This window comes from Macrobrachium rosenbergii, chromosome 54 (assembly GCF_040412425.1).
Source record: "Macrobrachium rosenbergii isolate ZJJX-2024 chromosome 54, ASM4041242v1, whole genome shotgun sequence".
Taxonomy (NCBI): Eukaryota; Metazoa; Arthropoda; class Malacostraca; order Decapoda; family Palaemonidae; genus Macrobrachium; species Macrobrachium rosenbergii.
This window is the reverse complement of record NC_089794.1, coordinates 46,805,149-46,824,408: the sequence shown is the minus strand read 5'-3', so window position 1 is coordinate 46,824,408 and position 19,260 is coordinate 46,805,149. Positions and strand designations below refer to the sequence as shown.

The window sequence follows — 19,260 nt, the reverse complement described above, 5'->3', positions numbered from 1 at the left end:
AAGCCTTCAGCCTTGACCAGAAGTACTTCGGATCACCAACGCCTCCTTGCAACAAGCAACGCATGTATTTGTTTTCCTCGTTGACGTCAGCGATGTCCACAAGCCTTTTATGAGAGGACGACTTCGCATTCTGGAAGAATATTTGGGAGAACGTCATGGAACAGTTCTTGAATATCTGTCTAATCACCGTCAATGGCAGTAGGCATAAGTTCCATAAATTCGGTAGACCCATTTTAGCTTGTTATTTTCGGTTTGAAGTTTGTGTCCTTCATATGACAGAGCGATTGTCTTGGGGTATCGGTGTCAGAAGTGTTCGCCTTTCACTTTCAGAAATAAACAAAGAAATACAAGCTTACATTGTGCGCCTCGCAACGTCAGTATGGAATCCACGTAACCACTGTCACTGCGGCCACCGGTCCACTCGACAGGACATCTCGACCTTGAGAGCAAAGATGAGTCGGTTATCTTCATCACAAGAACTGCCAATTAGGGTTTATTTTATACGTTAAAAATAACCTCGGACCAAGTTCTTTAACTCTCTTCTAAGTAAATTCTGTTGAATTATTGTCAGCAAAGTTAAAGTACTATAGTTCATAAACTCGTGTGAGTGAGCATTCAGCAGGTTCTCATTTAGTGAAGAAAAAGTAATTGCAAAAAAATTTCTTGCGGTTTGTATTTTTATTTTTTTTTTTTCCTTGAGTGTGACAAGAAAACCAATTGATGCTTGAGACACTTCTACGAAAGCAAACTGCATCATTAAGAATAGAATCAGGAAATGTTCTCTTAACCCGTGAAATGATCCATGTGATATTAAAGGCATTAAAGGTATAAAAATAGGGAAGCAAATAAGATATTTAAGTTATTATCAACAACACAGCGAGTGTCTTAATTGATATTCCACAGATCGGAATGGCCGGTCTTTTCTTGAGTTCTGTGTATCCGATTTTGTCCAGCTAATTAAGGAACCTGGCAATAGATTAGACCTCATATTCACAGTTGTTCCGGCTATTGTCAAGTCAGAGGTCTACGAGTAACTAGGAACTTTCGACCACCATTGGAGAAACGGTTTGGCTGAAATCTAGAGTTAAATGGGATCGCATTATTGAAGTTGTTAGGCACTTAATATTTCAGATGCTATAGCAGATCCGGATCCCAAGAAGTTAAATGAAATGCTGATGGCTATTTTAGTAAGGTATGTTCCTAGAAAGGCCATCAGATTCAGGACAGATGACCAGCCATGGTTTGATGATACATGTAGACGAGCTTACCATAACAACAGAACAAATTCAACACATGGGGACGAAATCGTTACATGAAAATTACACCATTTTTGTTGCGTCTCGCCGTGCTGTGAATAGAACTTACCATACAGCCGAGAGAAATTACAATAATTCTTTGAAGAGTAAACTTGAAGGAATTACTCTGTCTCATCTGCGGTGGACCGAATTGGCATCATCTGTCTTTGGGTCAGTCACGTTTCCATTCCACCTCTACTAACGGATGAGGCTAGACTGGTTACTGACCCTAAGGAAAAGGCTGAACTGCCTCATCGAGCTTTTGCAGGTAAGCAATCTGCTGGGAGTGTCCCTTTCCCAGATACTTGTCACCCTGAACCTATTCTTACAAAATTTGCATTTCGCTCCAGGGATGCTAAGAAAATTCTTAATAATCTTGATAGCTGGGGTGGAGAAGATCCTGATGGTTTCTTCCCTTTGTTTTATAAAAAGGTTTCTGGTGTGTTGTCTCCCAAGATTAGTAGATTCTACAGATTTTTAGGTCAACGTAGTGTCTTTGCGGATGAGCGCAAGCTGTTCCAAAGAGTGGCTTATCTGCAGACTGCAGTTAACTACGGGCAGTTTCTATTCTCCCTGTGTTCTCCAAAGTTGCAGAAAAACTTATTTTTAAGCCACTACATAAATATGTGGAATCTAAAGGATTGTTAGCTGATAGTCAGTATGCATATAGGAAGCAGACAGGTAACTGGGATGCTCTTTTGCATCTGATATACCATTTGTAAGAGAACCTTAATAAGGGTTTTGAGTGCAGATAACTCAAGTAGATTTTAGTATTGCTTTCGATTTAGTAAATCACAAGGCACTCATTTATAAACTTCAGAATCTTGGATTGGGTGGATATGTTTTAGGTTTACTTCAAGATTTCCTTGTACCGTAGGTCGGCAGCAGCGAGTTGCTGTTCGTGGGATCTTTAGCGAACCAAGATATATGTCTGGAGTTCCATAGGGTAATGTTTTCGGTCCACTGTTTATTTTAGTGTATACAAGTGATATGGTTGTTGGCCTGGAAAACAAGATTGTTCGGTATGCCGATGAGGCAACACTTGTAGGTGTAGCAAAGTCTCCACTTATGAGAAATGAAGATGCCTGTAGTTTAGGGTTTTTCTCCCGGGATCCCGGGATCCCGGCCATTTTCCGAGGGGTAAACAATCCCGGGATTTTTCTCATTGTCCCGGGAATTTTCCGGGACAAACTACTGGAAATTGAAATTGAATATCTTCCTTTTAGTATAAAATTATGTTTTTCATTTTGTTATATTATCAGCTGCAAAAAATAATGGTAAATTACTAAGTTGAAAATCATTACAAATTTCTTACTAACTATTACCTACAGACAGTGCCCTTAATTTTACTTTTACTGATATAAAATTATGTTTTTCATTTTGTTATATTATCAACTGCAAAAAAGACATTCATTTTAGTTTTGTAAAATCAGAAAATATATAACTGAATGTACTCAAAATTTGTTTTCATTTCCATTAACATTTCAGTAAGTAGTAATAAAAGAAAATACCAATAAGCATATACATAATATTATACGGTGTTATACTAAAGTTGTACATATATTTTACGGACAATTAAGGACTGATTCATGAATGAGCCGCCTTGAGTAAAGCACTCTGACTATAAACATCAACATTTATGAAGAACTCTTTATATTATACTGTACATTGTGAGCTACTTTCATTAATATTATGTATTTACGATTCCATATTATAATTAATTATTAAATGACACACTGTCACTCCAACTGAAAAGTCAACAGACAACAAACCCTAAGGCTTTGAGGGGTGAACAGCTAGTTAAGAAAAAATTAAAGAGAGAAAGACAGTAAAGTGCACATGCGTGTACTCTCATGCAGATAACTCGAGTAAAAGGGTAATGGAATACCATAGTACTGTGGCTATGGCACTACCCTATACTTGAAAACAATGGCTATATGGATAAAAGCCAGAGTAGCATTAACAAAAACGAGTCATAAAGGCAATTCATAAAAAAATAGACATCCCGGGAAATCCCGGGATCCCGGGATTAGATTTTACCCCGGAATCCCGGGACAAAGAGATCCTCCCAAAATGAGAAACCCTAGTCTCAGTAGTGACATGGACCGGATTAGTGAATGATGTAGTTGGTGGGGTATGAGGCTGAACTCCAGTAAAACGAAAACACTACTGATTAACAGGTCTCATACAGATTTTTCACCCTATTCTCCCCTTCAGGTGGATGGGACTCTGCTAAAGGAGTCTGAAGCTTTAACTGTTCTTAGTGTGACTTGTCACTTATATCTTACTTTTGAGAAACATCTAATGAAAGTGTCAGCAAATGCTGCACGAAAGTTGGGTATTGTACTTAAGGCCTCATATATTTATAAAATTGATAAACTCATCGCAACCTCTTTTAGATCATTTGACCTTCCTTTACTAGAATGTTCTCCGGTGTGGATGTCTGCTTCTGCCAGAGATTTATCTCTTTTAGATAGAGTGGTTCGTGGTGGTAGTTTCTGTTTCCTAATATTAGCAGTTATGACTTGGACCATCGACGGATGGTCCCATGTTTGTTACTTTTTCATAAGTGTGTCACATTCACAATTGATCTCTGGTCCCATTTTCTTGCCGAGGATAACCAGATTTGCTGAACAGCAGCACCAATATGCAGTAAATGTGCCTCGCTGTCGAACTTCTCAGTTACAGAGGTCCTATATTCCTCCCACCGTTGGGCTGTGGAACAGGCTCCCAGAGATGTGCAACTGGAACCTCAAAAGTTTCAGTGAAGATGCGATGCATTGCTACCCTAGTACAGTTTTCTTTGTATTTTAATAATTTACGTACATTTTATCTATTTATTTATCTCTTCTTTCTGTATTTTCCATTATTTCTGTTACTTCTTTCTAATGAACATTGTATCCTTTGGAAGATTGAATTTCAAGTCAATGGCCCTTGTGGGCTTGTTCCATATGAATAAGGTTAATCTTCTGAATATAATAATAATAATAATAATAATAATAATAATAATAATAATAATAATACGAAGGATAACACCTGGAAAATCTCATGTAAAGGGGAAGCAGATAACGAAATCGGTAAATTAAAAAAAAAACACGTCCTAAAGACATTCTTTAATTTCGAAAAACACAACAAATTCGAGCCACACTAAGCTCCTCTTCAGGTGAACCTGAAAACAAGAATAAAGATACGAAAGACAAAAAGAGTACAAAGGAAAATAAAGGCGAAAACAATTATAAAAATAAGTATGTGACTACCATTTCGTTGATGCTTATTTTCATATTTAGTTTTACTTTCATTTTTCTTTGTACAGTAATCTTTTTTTTGTGTTTGCTATCTGCATTCTTGTTTTTACGTTCACCTGAAAAAGAACCTCGAGTGGCTCGAAACTGTCGTGTTTTTCAAGATTAAGGGACGTCTTTAGACCGTTTTTTTTATTTGTAACTGCTTACACGTACAGAGTGTAATTAATCCATACACAATCGGTAAATTGTATTATTAGTAGCAGAATAATTCTACCGAAGCTGTGCTGGAAAGGGTAAGCATTTAGAACAATAGTGGGAGCACACACTTATACATCATACATCTGATCAGATAGGCTCTGTGGGTTATCTAGTCGCTCTTCGGAACATGAGAAATAGACAGATTTAACTGAAACATACTCTAAAGAGAGAGAGAGAAGTAGAAAATTTCCATTGATCAGATTGAAAAAAAACAAGGTATAACTAGGAGTTGTTGCGAAGGGAAATCACCATAACTGCTATTAGTACTACTGTTTTCGAACCACTAAGAATTTACAGGGGAGAGATTAAAGGCGGAAGAAACTAAATGCTTATAGCGGGAAGAAGTAAACGAAAATGTAGAGGTTTTTAACATTATTGCCCATCATACAGCAGTACAGTGAATAGAATGATAATAATGCTGCAACCACATCAGGAAGACAAAGAGGAACAGGCCAATATTTGTCTTAGAAATGTATTTTCATTGGTTATTTGAGTAGAGTCTCTTTTTCCTTTCTCATTAATTAAAGGCAAAACTGTTGTTACATCCATGAATTTTGCAATAAAACAATGTAAAATTTACTTACATTTATTATATTAAACTCAATATATGTTTATAATTTTTCTTGTAAAATCTAATTTTTCCTCATTAAAGCAAACAAAATTCTGTGATAAATTCTTAGTGTTGAATCAATGTTTTTATTATAAGACAGTTTACCATTTATTTCCATTGTAAAGAAGGTACTGAGTGACATACTGGCTGGGTGTTGTCTAGTTTATTGCTGGTTCCTTACTGAATCCATGTACATGGTGTTTCAGATTTAGCTGGCCTTGTGCCAGCACAGGCTTTTGCTTCTAGAGCAGCCCGTAGATCCATGTACATGTTGTTGTTGTTGTTTTAGATTTAGCTGGCCTTGTGCCAGCACGGGCTCTTGCTCCCAGAGCAGCCCGTAACTCTATGTTGATGATGAGTCTGTGAGATGGGTAGGTTAATGAAAACTTTATTATGATACATGAAAGTGATTTTGGTGGGGGTGAATTTTGAAATGAAAAGATTTAACAGGAAAGGTTGCAACCTCTTTGAACCCTAAGGTACCCATCAGATGAGGATAAAAGTACGATAACAGTGAGTGTTGGCTAGTGGGAGAGGCCAACAGATGGAAAGAAGAAGAATTGAGTAGTAGGCACAGGTAGCTAGTATGCTAGTTCGTGGTGATCTAAAGCCATATTCCTTGTCCGGTCCTAATTCTTGTGTCTGTATGTGTTTTGTGTATTTATTGGGTGTTGATTGTGATGGATGGAATGATAGGGGAGGGAGTGATTTCTAAAAGAGTCAGCAACTAGAGATGAATGGTATGGCTTTTGATTTGTTGTCTGGGTCGGGTCTGTTGTGTCTGATTTAAGAATTGGGAAGGAGGGTGGGTGGTTAAAGGTATGGATTCTTTAGAGTTACCGTGGTGGTGGGTAGGAGCATAGGAAGCCTGCAAATTCATGGATGTTTGTCAGTATGTGCTTTGTTAATTGGGTAGCTGTTCTTTCATTACCTTCATAACTTGTTCTTAGCTGTTCTGTTTCTGTACAGTCTAGAAGGTAGTGTTCCAGGGGTTCTTCTGGGATTGTTTCACAGTACTTGCATGGTTGAGGATTGTCTACTATTCTCTGCCATGTGCACAGGTATCCTAGCCTTAGCCGATGGATTATGACTGCTAGGGCCCGTGACATGTCTTTGGTTATATTGTGTGGTTTTAGGTTTACAGTGTCCATGTACCACTTGGCGGTTTTTGAGCCACCGAAAACAGCTCTTCTGACTTTGCTTTCCTCCTGTAGTTGGCAGTGTGCTGCTGCCTTGTTTTTCAGTTGTGTGAGTGAGGGGGTGATTTTGATACTAATGTTGGTGTGTAGCAACCCACTTTTTGCTAAAGAATCTGCTTCTTCGTTTCCTTGGATTCCCACATGGCTCGGAATCCAGTTTAATGTTATTTCCCTGTTCCTGTTTTGATGGAGGCTTGCAATTGCCCATATGCTTGATAGAAGTCTGATGTTGTCCTTTGCTTTTCCTTTTGTTATAGCCTGTAGTGCTTCTTTTGAGTCAGTATGAATTGTTGTGTTACCCTGCCTATGCTGAGAGTCTTCTAGAGCTTTTGCAATGGCAATCAGTTCAGTTTGTAGAGTGGAGGCATTGTCAGAGAGCCTCCAGCATCCTTTGAGGGTTGTTGAGTGGACCCCAGCTGCTGCTGCCGGGATGCTGAGATCTACTGATCCATCCGTAAAATATTCATTTGTGGCTGCAGTTTTCCTGATTGCCTCTTGGGCTGCTAGCCTTAGCTGTTGAGCAGTGCATGCTTCTTTGCTTGCAGGGAGGACTGTAAAGTTTATCTTGAATAGTTCAGGCTCCCAGGGTGCTTGTTCTCTGTACTCTGCGATTGGCGTGTCTTCCTTGATTGCGGCAGCTTGATTTTGCATTCCTACTCTCCTTAAAGCTGCTAGAAGGTGGCCAGCATATGTCTTAGGGGGGTCTAGTTCCTCGTGAAGCTCAATGTTTTTCTTGATTTCTCTCTTGAGTGGGCAGTTCCTGCTACCTTTCAAGGTTTTTAGCAGTATGGATGTGTTTCTCTGATCTATTCTGTGCGTTAGAGATTGTAAGTTTGTTTCGTTTCTCAAGACACACAAGTTAGTCCACATGGGTGCACCTGTGATGAGTCTTAAGGCATTGTTTTGGATTACTTCGAAGCTTTTTTGTTCTGTGTTTGTGAGGCGAGTAAGGACAGGTGCTGCGTACTCCACAGTTGACCTTATTGTCTGTATGTAGAAGGTTCTGAGGGCATGGTATACTGCTCCTTGTTTTAGAGAGGTGATTCTTCTCATGGCATTGTGCCTGCATTTGATTTTTTGCTTAAGTATTTCTATTTCTTTGCATGGAGAGAGTTGTTTGTTTATATTTACTCCTAGGTACACAAAGTTTTCTACCCATTCAATGGGTTCACCCATGAGTTGTATTTCATTTGGGTTTAGGTCATGTTTAATTGTCATTGCTTTGGTTTTTGCTGTATTGATTTTTAGACCAAGATCTGTACAGCTATTTTCAATTTGTGTTATTGCTTTTTGCATATTTTGGTAGGATCTGTACCTGTGTGTGCTCACTAAGCACACATCATCTGCATATATGAAAATTTCCACTCCCTAAGTTGATAAAATCTGAGCTTGCACCTTGGAAGGTGACTGGCTTGTCTGTTTTGCATGTATCCTTTGACCCATGCTAACAGGTTACCCTTAACTCTTTTGTCCACCAAGGTAGCAAGGATGACGGCTGCGCTGGCTAGTTCGTAGGCTTTTTCTAAATCGAGAAAAACTGCAATTGACTTTCTGTTGTTTATTGTTGCCATTACATCTGCTAGGCATTCTTGTGTGCCTATTCCTTCTTTGTAACCATATAGTCGATGATGTAGTGGTCCTGTTTTCCATACGAGTCTGTTTAGTACCATTCTCTCTGCAGTCTTTTCTGTGCAGCTGATGAGAGAGATGGGCCTGTAGGAGTTTGGTTCCTTGGGTTTGGGAATTGGTTGTGTGTTTTGTTGATTCCATTGTGTGGGTCTGACTTGCTCAGTGTATGTTCTGTTGATTATGTGCAGATGTACTGTACTTCCTTGGCTGCTGTGCCCATATTTTTCAGCATGCTGTATGTGATCATGTCTGATCCTGGAGCTGTGTTCATTCCTTTTTGGAGGGCTTTGTTAAGCTCATTCATTGTGAATGGGGTGTCAGTGTCGTCAGGCTCATTGCACACTGTCTTGATAACTACCCATCTCCCTGGATCTAATGTCACCTGCCTTTCCCTTGTGGCAGGTGGCAGATGTGCCGTTCTGGTCCTGTCAGCAAAATGTTGCGCAAGTCTGTTCGCCTCTGCCTGTGGGTTGGGATGATGTGCTTGTGGTGGTCTGGTCTTTCCTGATACCTTGTTGAACCACCACCATATTTTCGCTATTGGGGTTAGACTGTGAGCACCACATCAGCCAGGTTTCCAGCTTTACTTCTCTGGCTGTTTGGGTTGCATGATTCATTACATCCCTTAACACAGTATGTAGTTCATCTGTGGGTTGTTTCCTGAAGAGCTTCCTTGTTCTGTTAACTCTCGAATTTATTTCCTTTATTCTTGAGTTGTAGTACCATGTACTTCGAGGTTGTTATTGGCTGGTGCGAGCCGCAATATAGTTTCTACACACAGATAAGAGAAAACAGAGATTATGTTTCGGACATCTGTGCTTGTCGACAGACAAACAGATGCGATTGTGAGAGACATAATAAACGTACAATGATAAAACATATATCAATGGAAAGGCCAGGAAATTCCACATATGGACATTTGCATGAGATTCGAGACAGATTAGTGAATACAATGCAGTAGCATAATATATGTGAAATGGCGAGACGTTTGGCGTCTTCACAAACAGAAACATACATACAGTTTGATACAGAAGATTCAGTGGAACATTATGAGTACATGATTGGAATGCTTGCATGGCAATGCAAGTAGTGGTGATTGTACATGAATCGAGACAACAATGATTAGAGAGAAACAGACAGGAATATTGTATGGTAGAAGTTACTTCCTTCGAGCGCTACCCTCCAGCTGACGCGGGGAAGAATGGAGAGAGAGAAATACACGTAGTGAATCATTTAGTGGGATGAAAACCAGGCTGCCAAAATACTCGAGTTCGTCTTGGGTTTACCGTAGGAGTCCAAAAAAGTGATCCAATAGGGTTATCCTGAACTGAGACATATGGCTGGAGCCAAGGTGGCGGCACTGTGAAGTGTATAATAAATGTAACAGTATGAGTGGGAAATGGACGTCCGCTCTCGACAAGAGTCAAACCAGGAGTCAGAGCGAATCTAGGCACTCACGGTTGAACTGTGAGGCCGGATTGCCTTAGGGCCCAATATGGCCACTGTCCCAGGTAGGTTTCTTTCAATCCTTGCAGTTGCTCTCCTTCTCCTGGCTAACTAGAACGAAGACCATTTCGGCAGTAGAAGGGAAGGATACCGGGAGAGGATTATGCTATGTGGGCAACCATTTAAAATTGTTTGCACGGCGGGGGTTGTGGGAGGGGGGTGGTTGGCCATCTCATGAGCGAGTGTTAGGCCCTGCCCGTAGGACTAAGATTATAAGGATAAATGTCTTGCCACCAGTAAAACTGTGAATCTTGCAGTTTCTCTTTACTCAAATGCTAAAACTTATATATGTGTTTTATGTGAGAAAGGCAAGGGTAAATCTGATCATCCCGTTTACCGTTGTCCAGTTTATGTAGATCCTCCAAGTAAGATTAAAAAGCTTGTTGAACTTAATGGTTGCACTGTACTACTATAAGTTTTGTCAAATTAATCGCTAATCGGATAAATGTAAATTTAAATTTAAGAGACAGTTTAGTTTGCAACCTGGCATTTCAGCTTTTTATGCCCTAAGTTTAAAGTGGGCAGTATTTTTCAAAAAGTTGACAGACAGGTGGATTATGTCGATAAACCAAGTTAGGAGGATGTCAGTACTAACTCTGCAGTAGTTGGTGCATTTCAGAACTATTTGAGTGGGGACTCAGTATTGCCAACATTCACATGTGTTGTTAATAACAGGTATCAAGTAAGGGTTTTAAAGGATGAAGGTAGTCAGTGCAACTTTAGTTTAGATTCTATTGCTGAGGAGCTTGGTTTAAAAAATTTGAAGGGTAATGTGGTTCTCAAAATAAATGGATTTAATGGGCCAATACAGTATTGCACTAAAGTTGTTGGGCCTACCATTAATACTGGCAAGAAAAGCAATGAATAGAGGCAGTCTGTAAACAGTACCAGAAGTAAAGATAAGTAGACTTTTGTAAGCAAAGGTTATTCATTAGCTGATAAAAAGCTTTATGAATGTACAGTAGTGAGTCTAGTATTTCTGATATAGATTTTGTCTTAGGATCTAATTCTGCATACTGTCTAACATCTAATGAGATATCATTTGGCTTAGATCATAACTCTGTTTATGCAGGTACTCCTCTTGGGGTTATGCTGTTAGGTAAAACCAGCTCGTATTTAGGGAACTTAGCACATTTGCCTGTAAAATCATGTAAAAGTGATATTCAGTATACCATAATCAGGAGAGTATTTTTGATTATTCTAAATCAATCAATTCAAATTATGATGGAACACTTGTTAGTTATGAGGCAAAGACAAGTACTAACTTTGTTGTGATGGATGCAAATACTGTAATAAAATAGACAGGAGGGAACTTTAACAGGCAACTAAAGGTATTTTGAAGTCTTCATTTTATTCATGTGAGGTTGATGATGAAAGCACTTTTGAACCAAATAAGGATATAGTTAAGTTTGTTTTGGAAAACACAAGTCTTACAGACAAAGGGAGACTATTAATGCCACATTTATGGAGAACTGATGTTTCTCATCTGTTGGGACAGAATTTTGAATTGGCTAAAGCAATCCTTGATTCTAACTTCAAGAAACTAATTAAAAAACCTTATTTATCACTTATGGCTCACTGTTTCAAAGAACAGCTTAAGCTTGGAATTTTAGAACATATTCCCAATCTTGGACAATTTATTCAGGAAAATCCTGGTTGTTCATTCTTGGCTCATATGGGTGTGTCCAGACTAAAAAGAGAATCAACTAAATGTAGGGTAATTTATTTGTCCAACCTTAGTGGCAATGATAATGATTTCCCACTAGCAGTGGTCCCTCCCCCCTTAATCAGAAATTTTCTGTTGCACTCTTAAGGTTTGATTCTAAACTCTGCTGTTTGACCTTAGTAAAGCTTTCAATATGGTACGGTAGACTTTTCAAAACTATTATGCTTATGGTACCAAATGTGGCTAAAGAAGACTATACAGTTAAGGCTTATATGAATAGGAGATTACCATTTGGTTTAAGATGTTCTCGTGCTTTGTTGATGTTAGGGTTATTTAAAATTTTAATTGTTGATAGTGGTGATGATCCCCCCTTTTGTTAGGAATCTGAAGCATTAAATATATCAGTGGATGTATATGGATAATGGAGCATTCACCACAAATAGGGAATTACATTTAGGTTGGAGATATGAGTTGTTAGACTCGGTGTTTAACCCTTATAAGTTTGATGTACAACAAATAGTAACAAATGATCTGAATCTTCAGTCAAAGATGAAAAATGACTCAAATACTAACCATGATAAAGTGAAACTTCTTGGGTTACTTTGGGACTGTTCCGCTGATACTTTAAGTACCAACAGTATTAATTTAACAAAGAATGCAAATAGTAAGAGACTAGTGCTAAAGTCCATTGCTGAACAGTATGATATTCATCATTTTGATGCCCCCCTTTTGAATCATGCTCATCTTTTCATGCATAATATGCAATGTAATAAGAGCTTGCCATGGGATACCCCCTTTCAGTGAAACTCTTTAAAATGAGTGGAAAAATATAGCTAATCAAGCAAATTCCTCCTCTTCCATTGAAGTTCCTAGGATGCTTGGTAAGAGAGATGATCAATTCAGGTTGGTTGCTTGTACTGATGCAAGCACTAAAATAAATGGAATAGTAATTTATGCTCATAATCTTTGTATTAATGATTTGACTTTTATCTTGTCAAAGAACAGGATCATTAATAATAAACTTGAGGTCAAAGAACAGGATCATTAATAATAAACTTGAGACAAAATCTGTTCCTTATTTAGAATTACAAGCTATTGCTTTAGGAGTAGAAACTTTAATAGATGTATTCAATGGCTTATCCAGACCAGAGTGTACTGTACCCATCAAAGTTGTTGATCTTGCCATTGATAGTGAAAGCTTAGTTGCTCTTTCATGGATAAATGCATATTGCAATAAGTTTGAAAAAATGCAAAGGTGCACAGTGTTTGCAGTGAACAGAATTTAACAAATACGTAAATGGAAAGAGAAACCCACAAGATTCTTGTGTATAACTTGTTTACTGGTAAATATTTACATATTACTTTGATCTCGAGATCAAAGTAATATGTAAATATTTACCAGTAAACAAGTTATACACAAGAATCTTGTGGTTTCGTGGGTTTTTTGTATAACTTAGTTTTATTGGTAAATATTTATATATTACTTTGATCTCGAGATCAAAGTAATATGTAAATATTTACCAGTAAAATGTTATACACAAGAATCTTGTGGGTTTCTCTTTCCATCTTCAGAAGAAAACTGAAAGAAGTTTTTGTTTGGTTCAAATATGTAAATGTTGTGCTCTGCATTCCATCAATTTTAATTTCATATCAGGGTTTGAAAATCCCTCCAACTTGGTTACAAGATCCATTTCAGGTAAACAATTGAGTGAAACATAAGGGGCCCCTCATAGTTAGTAGAAGGTACCAGAGGTCAAAGTTCTGACAACAAAAATTGTTTACCTAGGGTTAAGTCCAACTTTGGGAGATGGCAAGATGATCGTCCATACATTTTGCCCTTGTTGCTACCCAAGAAATCTCATATAACTGAGTTGTTATACTAGATTTATATAAAATGTATAATCGTGCTGGTTGTTTTAGCATCTTGTCAGAGCTTCGAAAAAGGTTCTGGATCCCACACAGTTTTTCTGTGAAATGTAACCAAAATGCTTATAGAGATTTCAGGTTAGATCCTCCCTCAATTCCATATAGTTATGTCTTTATGGGTTACATTGGACCTTTTGAAGTGAAAGTAAGTAATTTCTAACAGGTCTCGATTCTTTGTATAACCTGTCTTTGGTCCAGGTCTGTCAATCTTAAGTTATGTCAAGATTATTATTCTAAGGAATTTCTTAGAGCATTCCAACTAGTACATACCTTTGAATAGGGGTTGCCTCAATTTGTCATTTCTGACTTAGGATCACTGCTTGTTTCTGGGACTAAGATAATTCAAGACTTCATTAAGGATGCTGAAACTCAAATGTACTTCAGCAAACATGAGGTAAAATGAATTTAAGCTTGAGCATTTTGTTAAAAGCAAAAGTGAGCTAGGTTCCTTGGTTGAGTCTTTGGTAAAGCAGGTTAGTTAGTTATAAATGATTTGTTTAACCAGACCTCTGAACTCTTTTAGGGTTCTTCTCGGGCTGGGAAAAGAATGGGGGAAAGAGTACATAAAAAAATTAAGTAGTTAACTAAATAAATAAATAATAAAAAAAAAGGGGGGGGGGGAATTAGAAAAAAAACAATCGAGAAAAAAAAAGGGGGGGGAAGATTATATTTTATTTATCAATTTAATTTTGTTTAGGAAGAGAATGATATTATTAATTGAAAAGTTATTACCTTCTGCTAGAATATCCTTTATTGATTTATTTTGTAAATAAGTCTTTCTTTCATGATGCCATCTGGGACAGTCAATCAAGATGTGTTTGTTACTGGGATGTTACATCTTTCACAAGTTATTGGGTTTGTGTGCGGAGTTGACATGAGATGACCATGTGTGAGTCTGGAGTGTCCTATTCTGAGTCTTGTTAAAATAACCTCATTGATTCTTTGCTTTTGGGTAGAAGAATGCCATTTTTTAACTTCTGTTCTTAATTTGTTTTAGTTTGTTTTGTGGGGGTATATTTGTCCAATCATTTTGCCAACCCTATAAATTAAGGGTTTAACTGATGCTAGCCAGTCTGATATGGGTGCTTTCATAGTAGTTGGGGGGATTGTACAAGCCAATTTTTGCAGCTTTATCTGCTTTCTCATTACCTCAACGCCTACATGGGCTGGGATCCAACAAATTTGAATTTGAAGGCCGTTTGTAATTAACTGATGTATTTCCCGTTGTATATTTTGGACAAGGTGATTATTTGATTTAAATGATCCTATTGCTTCAATTGCACTTCTTGAGTCGCTCAATATGAGTGCTGAAGGAATTCCTTTTTTGTTATAATCTTGAGAGCCAATTGTATGGCTGTTAATTCTGCTGTAAATACTGATGATATTAGAGGAAGGCCCATTTGGATAGTTTTATCACTTGAATAGGCTGATGAGCCCACTCCAGCTTCATTTTTGGATCCTGTGTAGATTATGAAGGGATTACCCTTCCGTCTTATGTGTTCCATGGCCTGTTGACGGTACATTTCTGTGTTGGACATATATTTTTGAAAGATATGATAAATATGTGTATAGTTTTGCCCTTTTTAGTGTCCATGGTGTGACCGGATTTATTTCTTGTAAATTTGGGTATCATGTTATGTAAATTCAATAGATGATTAGTTTTTTAGTAAATGAGTTTTGATTTGGGTTATTATTTGTATTTTGATTGAGAAATTTATTTGATGCAGGAGATGTGCCTGCTTGAAGGGATAAGCCTCTTCTTAAAGTAATTAGATCTCTGTAATATTTTAGAGGCAGCTGGCCTGCCTAGTGCCCCCAGTGCAGTGGAGGGGGCGTCAGACCGGCCCCATCATGCCTCTAGGCCTGGACCTCTGCTGGACTCCCAGGACTCAGGGAGAGAGCATGTCGAAAGCCGAAGGAGGGTGACGGGGAACCCCCACCAGTCTGGCGTCCCTTCGGCAGGTCCTGAAGGCGTTCCCAGCGGCTGCGAGAGAGGCGCGGTTTCGTCGTTCGGGTCTGAAGGGGACTGCTTTCTCGTCTTCTGGCTTACGTCCTCCACGCGGGGTTGGAACCGTCAGATAGACTCTCGCCCTCTTAAGGCTTTGGGAGGGCGGCTTCGTCCTCTCTCCTACTCTGTGCTCCTCGCCAGAGTTTGTGGATGCGTTCCCCCCGCAAAAGAAGTACCGGACGTCATCCGAAGAAGACGTGTTTGAGCGCCCAAGAGCTCTCCCTCCTCAAGAGAAGAGGATTAGGACGCCCCCTCGTCCTTCTGCCTCTAGGTTCCGTAATTCTCCAGAGAGAGAGGCGTCACCAACGAGGACCCTTATTGCCTCCATGCAGCAGCAACTCTCCTCATTCATTGCAGAGAGAGGTCAGGTCCCGTACTCGTCGGAAGGATGTTAGACTTCCAGTGAAGAGATCTAGGCGGTCTCCTTCTCCTGCTCCTCGTTCGTCACCTTCGTCTGCTTCGCCTGCTCGTCGTGGAAGGAACCCTAGACTCTCGTCCCCAGAGGGTGTTGGGGAGGATCGTCGTGACGTCACCCCAGGACGTCCTCCCCTCCCTTCTCGTTCTAGACGTCACGTTCACCTTTTTGTTGATGACGCTCGTCAGGCTCCTGACGTTTGTCATGCTGCCAGACGTGACGCTCTAAGGGACGATCCAGACGTTCGTCATGCTGCCAGACGTGACGCTCGATTGGGCGGCTCAAGCTCGTCATGCTGCCAGGCGCTGATGGACGTTTTGACTCCCGCTGGGCGCTCCACCTGCCGTTGCTGTCGTCTCTCGTGTGGTTCCTGGTTCTCCTGCTGCTTTGCACGCCAGTTCCTCTTCCAAGCAGAGGTCCCTGCGGCGTGTTTCCTCTCCAACTTCTCTCTGCTCTTCCCCGCCCGATGTTGGAGATAGACTCAAGGTCTCGGAGTCTGAAGATGAGATTAAGGATCAGTCCTCGTCGTCGGACTACCAGATTCTCGTCAAGCTGTTGAAGGAATTGTTTCCTGACAAGTTTCTGCCGGCAGTACCTCTCTCCCCTCCTTCTCAACTGACTTCGACTAAGTCTAGGAAAGCCCCGGGATTTCTGAAGATGACTAAATCGCTCTCCACTAAGCGGGCCTTCAAAGTGCATTTGTGGATGGTTTCCCGCAAGCTCAAAGGAAAATCTTCTTTCGCCCTTCCCCCTTCTCAAGACTCTCGGAAAAGCGGCGATGTGGTATGGATCGCGGAGAAGACTTAGGCTTACGTCTTCCTTCCTCATCTAAGGGAGACTTCGCCTCTCTCGTTGATTCGAGTAGGAGGTCTCATCTGTCGACGGCCAAGGTTCCCTGGACTCTTACGGAGATGGACCATCTTTTGAAGGGCCTTTTCAAGACGATAGAAGTTTTCAACTTCCTTGACTGGTGCCTTGGAGCTTTGGACCTTAAGTCTCGGAGTCGGGACTCGATCTCCTTGTCGGACCTTTTGAGCATCTTGTCTTGCATGGACAGGCGGTCCGGATTCTGACGAATTGGCCTCTGCGCGAGCTGGAGTGTCAAGAGGGTCTCTCTTCTGCGGTTTCCGCTACGAAGTCCGTCTCCTTAACGAAAAGGAGAACTGTTGTTTGCTCCCCTTTCAGTCATCTTTTCCCGGCCGATGGTAAAAGGACATCGCTGCAAGCTTGCAAAAGACCACACAGGACCTGTTGGCTCCCTAAGTCATCCAGAAACGCCCTGCGGTTCCGTGACCTCGGCAGCGTCAACCCGTCAGCATTCACCACCCAAGATGAAGAAGCCCTTTCGTGCGGATCATCTTCAGCCTTCTTCTCAGGAAAGAACCTCTCGAGAGAAAAGCCACTGCTGAGGTAGGGGCAGAAGTGATGTGATTCTCCTCCAGATACCGGTGGGTGCCGGGCTTCTTGCGTTTTCGGGAGCCTGGAAAGTGAGAGGGGCAGACGGTTGGTACTTTCGGTTTAGAAAGGATACAGATCCTCCCCTCCCCGCGCCAAGCCTTTTATGTGGACCTCTCTCCGTCGTACGGTCCAGAAAAACAAGAGATCCTGTACGACCTGCTGCGGCAAATGCTCGTCAAGAGAGCAGTAGAACAGGTCTTAGACCTGAATTCCCCGGGCTTCTACAACAGGCTGTTCCTGGTCCCGAAACAGTCGGGAAGTTGGAGACCTGTGCTGGATGTCAGCAGCCTGAACCGCTTCGTCGTGAAAGGAACTTTCAAGATGGAGACAGCGCGGTCTGTTCTGAGAGCAACCTTAGACCAGAAGTTGGATGGTATCCCTCGACCTTCAGGGCGGCGTACTTCCACGTGCCGTCCATCCTCAGTCAAGGAAGTTCTGAGGTTCGTCTTGAGGAAAGTGTATCAATTCAGAGCTCTTTGCTTTGGCCTGTCCACAGCTCCCATGATTTTCACCGTCATCGCATGAGAATGGCAAGGTGGCTGCATCTGGCAGGCGTACGTGTGTCGCTCTACTTGGACGACTGGCTGATTCGAGCGTCATCGAGGGAGAGGTGTCTGGAGGATCTTCAAGCAACTTTGAACCTGACGAAAGAACTCGGCCTGCTGGTCAACTTCGAAAAGTCACACCTGACCCCAACTCAGTCCATCGTGTATCTGGGGATTCAGATGGACTCAGTGGCTTTTCGGGCTTTTCCGTCCCCGGAACGTCAACAGCTGTGCTACGGAAAAGTCCTGGCCTTCCTAGGGAAAGAAACATGTTCGGTGAGTGGATATGAGTCTGCTGGGGACCATTTCCTCACTGGAAAAGTTTGTTTCCCTAGGAGACCCTCGAGCCTCTTCAGTTCTTCCTGCAGGAGCAACTGGGAAGACAAGGAAAATCTCAGAGTTGTCTCCAAACTTTCCCCTCGAAGTGAAGGAGCATCTCAGGTGGTGATTGGATCCCTCAGAAGCTTTCAGAAGCGTGTCTCTCAGCCTTCGAACCCCGACCTAGTGTTGTTCTCCGGCCCAGCGTCCAATGTCGAGGTGAGAACCTGGGGAAGAGAAGAAGTGTCAGGCACCTGGAGAGGGGGAACAGGTGACCTGGCATATCAATATGAAAGAATTAGGGGTGATTCTTCTAGCCCTTCGATTCTTCGAAGATCAAGTGTCCGGTCGCACAGTCCAGGTAAACGCGGACAATACCACTGCTCTAGCTTACCTGAAAAAGCAGGGAGGCACTCATTCTCGTTCCCTGTTCGTACTTGCGAGAGAGATCCTGTTATTGGGCGAGTTCCAGGAACGTTACGATCCTGACGAGGTTTGTAGCAGGCGTTCAGAACGTGAGAGCGGACCTGCTAAGTCGTCGTCATCAACTGCTCCCGACAGAGTGGACTCTGAACCAGGAGGTGTGTCAAAAACTGTGGGGTTTATGGGGTCGACCCTTAGTAGACCACCTGTTGCATCAAAGAACAACAGGCTTCCGCTTTCTACTGCTCTCCTGTCTGGATCCAGGAGCATTATCAATAGAAGCGCCCTTCTTTGGGACTGGTCTGCGTCTGGACCTTCCTTTCCCTCCCTTAAGATCCTGGGAGAAGTGGTCAGGAAGTTCGCGTCGTCATAAGACACAGGATGACTCTGATCGCTCCGTATTGGCCTTACAAGGTGGTTCCCGGGGTAATGTCGCTTCTGGTAGACTTTTCCAGGATGTTGCCTCTTAGATCAGATCTACTCAGACAGCCCCACTTCGAAGCGTGCTGTCAAAACCTCTCCGCTCTCGGTCTGACTGCGTTCAGACTATCGGGAAATGCTGGCGAGGCGAGGGGTTTTCGGCAGGTGGCAGGCGTCGCGAGCCAGAGGTACATCTTCGATGCGCCGGGTTTACCAGTCCGAAGTGGGCATTATTTCGGCGGTGGTGTATGCTTGCCAGAGGATTTCCTCTTCCTCGACCACTGTGAGCCAGATTGCAGACTTCCTTCTTTTTCTTAGGAAGTTCCGAAGCTGGCAGTC

At 41.4% G+C, this 19,260-nt stretch overlaps 1 long non-coding RNA gene across 1 annotated transcript in view; it reads left to right on the top strand.

The window, feature by feature from the left end:
* Positions 1-9,001: 9,001 nt before the first annotated feature.
* Positions 9,002-19,260, top strand: part of LOC136835061 (uncharacterized) — a 24,821-nt gene continuing 14,562 nt past the window's right edge. Inside the window, exon 1 of the long non-coding RNA XR_010851970.1 lies at positions 9,002-9,747. This is a non-coding gene — a long non-coding RNA (uncharacterized lncRNA). The remainder of the gene's footprint in view (positions 9,748-19,260) is intronic.